The sequence below is a fragment of the Camellia sinensis genome, chromosome 5 (assembly GCF_055761805.1).
Source record: "Camellia sinensis isolate YWXY chromosome 5, ASM5576180v1, whole genome shotgun sequence".
NCBI classification, from domain to species: Eukaryota; Viridiplantae; Streptophyta; class Magnoliopsida; order Ericales; family Theaceae; genus Camellia; species Camellia sinensis.
Window position 1 is genome coordinate 197,038,268 of NC_138965.1, and position 5,660 is coordinate 197,043,927.

Below are 5,660 nucleotides of genomic sequence, written 5' to 3' on the forward strand. Positions count from 1 at the left end.
ATTTGGGGAGGGATTTGGAAAGGGAAATGGAAAAGGTAGGTGAAATGTGAATAAATCATGCCTACATTTCACATAGTTTCACACACCTTTTCTCTTTCTCATTCCAAATCTCTCTCCAAATCCTCCAACCAAACACAGCATTAAGGTAAGAACACTCATACCAATTAATTGTAGGTTTACGGTAAGAACAATCAGATGTGCCACCTGATATATATATATATATATATACTAGGGCATTGATTTACAAGTCCAAAAATTAGACACAATTTTTAAATCCATTGATATGACAATTAATTAAGATATCTAAAACAATACTCTTTCATATCTTTTCAATTATCAAAGTGAACTTATATATCATTTTTCATACTATAATTAAGTAATGTTGGACTTGATGTCCAAATTCTTATAAGAAATATTTTTACCACTTGTACGTATTACAATAATAAATTCTTTATTATTTATTTGAATTGCATATCTCAGCTCAGTGCAGCATTTGATCAGATACTCATACAAACAGCATCCATGAACTCTCCATCGGATTCAAGGTCCCTCATCAACTCCGGCAAAAGGCACACCTCCAAATCCATGCTTCCTCCGCCTTCATATCCCGGGTACATCATCACTTTCCCGTCTAACTTATTCGCATATCCACTTCGAATCGCCACCGCTCTCCCCATTCCAAATCCGTTCTCATACATTTTAAACCTCGGCGAGCTACTCACCAAGATGCCGCAAGGGTCGAAGAATTCAGCCGTCCGTGTTATAAGTGGAGTCTTCATCCACTTCTCCACCCACTCCCTCACCGCCTAGTCATTGTGGTTCGCCGCTGCTTCCCTCAACTGCCACGCTGCCCAACCGAGCCCCTTCTCTAGCAGCTCCCCAGCCTTAGCAATGCCTCTAACTGTTTGAGCAAAATTCCCAAAATACCCCTTGGGCAACGGCGGTTCAATTCGTGTTCGGTCATTGATTGACATTATGCAACTGGTTTTTTGATCGTAGGGTAGGCGGCGTGTCCTCGCGATGCACCTCCAGATGAACGTGCTCACGGATTGCAAGAATGATATGCTGTTGGTTTGCCACTCTGCATTAACTTTAGCTTTTAGTTTGTCTATGGATTCCGAGGATAAGTGGAAAATTCTCTCTCTTAGTGGTGGCGCTTTGTACCTGCTGATGAATTGATCGTGGTGGGTGAAAGGGAGGTTGAGAACAGGGCTGTACCGGTTGAGAAGAGGGGGTCGAGAAATGGAAGAATTGTTTGTCATGAAAATGTCTGACCAAGTATTGAAGAAATGCCAATACGATGTTCCATCAACCACCGCGTGATTGATGGAACATCCTATGAAGATGCCATCAACCAACTCTGTCACCTGAATTGACAACAACGACAGGGTATGCCCGTCGCTGTTGATGGCCCTGTCATGGTCAAAGAACGATTGCACAACTAGCGGTACATCCACTGGCGAAAGAATGTCAGAGAGAGTCAAATTCACCGTGGCGTGGATGAATTTGGCGCCGGGACTGTTGCTGTTGTTGATGTAGACAGAGTAATGAGGTGGGTTTTCTTGTTTGGACGTTTCCAGCCGACCGGCAAGAGGGTAGAAATGAACAAGAGTGAGGGAAAGAGACTCCTTGAGCCTCTCCAAGAGAGTTTGGACTGAGTTTTCTTGAACAATCATTGAAGAGGGCTTGACAAAGAGAAGACCCTTTTGGATGTAATGGACAGAGAGCTTGGTTATGTCCCATGGAGCCAAGTGGATTATTGGCTGCTTTGTCTCTTCTTCCCGTAGTGAAGAGTTGGGTTCGATGAAGCACTCTGAGATGTACTGGACATTAGGAGGATTGATTGTTAGGCAAGTGTGTGTGTGAAGTGTTTTTTTTTTTTGAGATGGTTACGTGAAGTGTTGAAGAGGGTTAAAATGGTTTATCTTGTCATGGACCATTCACTCAAGATTTATACATGTAGTCCCAAATAACTAATATTATTTGTATTAGGTACTGACCCCATGAATGTCGTTTAGGTTCCCTATCTGAAAAAAAGATGACCTCCAAAGGCCCAGGCCCGGTAGTCTGGATCTGCCTGATTTAATCCATAGGAAGGGACCCACCACCGAAGCACTAGTGGAGAGCCTCACCCACCTCTGTTGGACAATCTTCACTGTATTTAAAAAGATTAAATTCTGTTGTGTACAAAACAACAACAAGAATAAAAGAAATAGAGAAAATGAGAGAATTTGTTTGATTACAAAAATCAAACTCGAAATAAAAATAAATAAATAAAACCACGGATTTTATTTTGTTACAAAATCAAAATTAAAATGTGATTAAATAAAAAAATAAAAACAGAATAAAATTAAACAACTTACTTGGTTAATTTATTTGAATAACTTTTCTGATCAAGTCCAGTGTTTAACACTGTGTCCTTAAGACATATTCGTCCTCTCCACGGTGCTTTCAGAATTTGGACGTCTATCTCCCAGGATGAAATGATCTTACCACAAACAATAGCAGCACAACAAATTGTTTGCCTTACGAACACACTAAGTGTTTACACTCTTTCTTTGGGAAATAAAATGCAGCAAGATGAAGAATATAATTTGCAGAGGATGGAGTACGAAAATTGGAGTAAAATCCAAATGGGAGGCTAGTCTATTTATAGATGTAAAGGTGGCTTTTGGTTTTGAATTGAACAGGTATGAAACCTGTTAGATTCAAATTTAAACAGATTTGAATCTGTTTAAACAGATTTGAATCTGTTTAAATAGATAGAAACGGGAAGGGCTCTGTTTGGATGAGCAATAAATCCAAAACAGTTTAATTCTGTTTGAAAACGGGAAGGGCTCTGTTTGGATGAGCAATAAATCCAAAATAGTTTAATTTTGTTTGAAAACGGGAAGGGCCCTGTTTGGATGAACAATAAATCCAAACCAGTTTAATTTGAATTCTGGATTTTATTTTAATAAAAAATAAAATTAAATTCAAATGTTTTTGGCCCAAAAAGATTAGAAGCCCAACCACACACCACGCACCCGCGCCCAAGCCCAGCCCGCCCGACCGGATGGCGACGGCGGCGCGCGCGCGCGTGTGTGGTGATTTTTGGGTCCAATGGGTCTAGCCCATTTTGCCCATAACCTCTCCCTCGAAAACACTTGGGTACCCCTTAGGGCACACCCCAAGTATCTCACCCTAAGCCTTATAAACCCTTTCAAAACTTCCCACCAAATCAATGTGGGACAAGCCAATTTACAACTTTAAGAAATTTCCACCATAACTCCATTTCTATGGAGCACACTTTGGCTTCAATTTCCCATTCACTCGGTAATGGTTTTGAGCAACCAAATATACCACGTGAATCACAACGCGGCATAGAACGCGTTACCACTTTGACTCGAGTAAATCGATGCTCTTGGCCCACCTAAAAAATAGACCAAACTTGAGAAAAAATTCTGGTTTTACCCAGAATTTTTCCACCATTTCCAACAATCCCCCACATGAATGGAATTTGATGACAACGGAAATGCAACAATATGCAGACTTTAACGAAAGAGTATAAGTCGAAAATATCTTGTATCAAGATAGGTAGTTTTCGGTCTTGAACCTTCCCTAGTGATAACCTATCGGACTTACTGGCTAACCAATGGACGCGATGCCTTGAATTGTTCAGCCGTTTGTGTAAGCCAAGACAATAGATTTCACACAAAATATCTTCTAACACATCGTGGTTCTCACTGTTGTGTTCATTTTGGGCCTTGAACGCGCCTGGTTTTCATAAGTATGTCTAGAAAATTTAGCCTTTTCATTCTCATAGAACCGGCCCCAGTTCGACACTCATATAGGTGATTCTTATTGTGAGTATCTCCTTATTACTCGTCTTGATTTTATACCTTAATCAAGATATAAGTAATCATTAAAAGCAAAGCTTATCCTTATACCCCTGCATACAACATATGTTGCAGATATCACTCTCACCATAGGAATGAGTAGGGAATTTTTAATCCCTTGGTGATTTCTGGTGAGCCATACATAACTTAGTTGTCCCTTTGAACTTAGTTCTTGGGATCTCCAGTCATATAAGTAGGGTTACCATTATGACGACTCTTATGTAATAGGCTTTAATCCCATCCCCTTCGATGAACTATACACTAGCTCTTTTGTCAAACCTTTTGTTAACGGATCCGCAATATTCTCTTTAGATTTTATATAATCTATTGAGATTATTCCGTTTGACAACAATTGCCTTACGGTATTATGTCGACGATGAATATGTCATGACTTACCATTATACATATGATTCTGTGCCCTGCCTATTGCAGATTGACTATCACAATGAATGCAAATAGCTGGCACAGGTTTTGGCCACATTGGAATGTCTTCTAAGAAGTGACGAAGCCATTCTGCTTCTTCTCCTGCTTTGTCCAAAGCAATGAACTCGGATTCCATTGTGGATCGTGCGATGCATGTTTGTTTGGTGGATTTCCAAGAAACAGCAGCGCCTCCTAAAGTAAAGACATATCCACTAGTGGATTTTGAATCTTTAGTATCCGATATCCAATTTGCATCACAATAACCTTCAAGTACTGCTGGATATCGAGTAAAGTTCAAACCATAATCACGGGTGAATCTTAGATATCTAAGAACCCGAATGATCGCTTTCCAATGGTCTTCTCCGGGATTACTAGTGTACCTACTCAATTTACTGATAGCATAAGCTATATCAGGACGAGTACAATTCATTAGGTACATTAGGCTTCCAATGATTTGGGAGTATTTTAACTGAGACACTGCATCACCTTTATTTTTTGATAAATAAAGACTGATGTCTACAGGTGTTCTAGCTAAATTCAAATCATCCTTGATAAATTTATCAAGAATTTTCTCAATATAATGAGATTGAAATAATGCATATCCGTCAGATGTTTTAGTAATTTTCATTCCTAATATAACATCTGCGACCCCCATATCTTTCATATCAAATCTTTTGTTAAGCATCTGCTTAGTTGATTTGATCATGTTTTGACTGCTTCCAATGATAAGCATGTCATCCACATAAAGACAAACTAGGACATATCCTTGGTCAGTGTTTTTAACATAGACGCATTTGTCACATTCGTTTATCTTAAACCCATTAGTAAGCATTGCATGATCAAATTTTTCATGCCATTGTTTAGGTGCTTGTTTTAATCCATAAAGGGATTTTACAAGTCGACAAACTTTCTTTTCTTGCCCTGATACTACAGACCCTTCGGGTTGTTCCATATAGATCTCTTCATTTAGATCACCGTTTAAGAAAGCTGTCTTAACATCCATTTGATGTATTTCTAAATTAAACAACGCTGCTATAGAAATAAGCATGCGAATGGATGCTATTCTTGTCACAGGGGAATATGTGTCAAAATAGTCCAGACCTTCCTTTTGTCTGTAACCTTTAACAACAAGTCTTGCTTTATACTTGTCAATTGAACCATCTGCTTTCATTTTTCTCTTGAATATCCATTTATATCCAAGAGGTTTAGAACCTGGTGGAAGATCCACCAATTCCCAAGTATGATTCTGCCTAATGGATTCAATTTCATTATTAACAGCCTCTTTCCACAAAGGTGCTTCAGGACCTGTCATAGCTGCCTTAAAGCTTTGAGGTTCATTTTCTAACAAGTATGTCAGAA

At 39.2% G+C, this 5,660-nt stretch overlaps 1 pseudogene across 1 annotated transcript; it reads right to left on the reverse strand.

Annotated features, from left to right (window-relative positions):
* Nucleotides 1–372: 372 nt before the first annotated feature.
* LOC114306029 (putative acetyltransferase At3g50280) lies at nucleotides 373–1,871 on the reverse strand (annotated as a pseudogene). Its single transcript, XR_014331226.1, has one exon. The product of XR_014331226.1 is annotated as a putative acetyltransferase At3g50280 (transcript).
* Nucleotides 1,872–5,660: the final 3,789 nt, after the last annotated feature.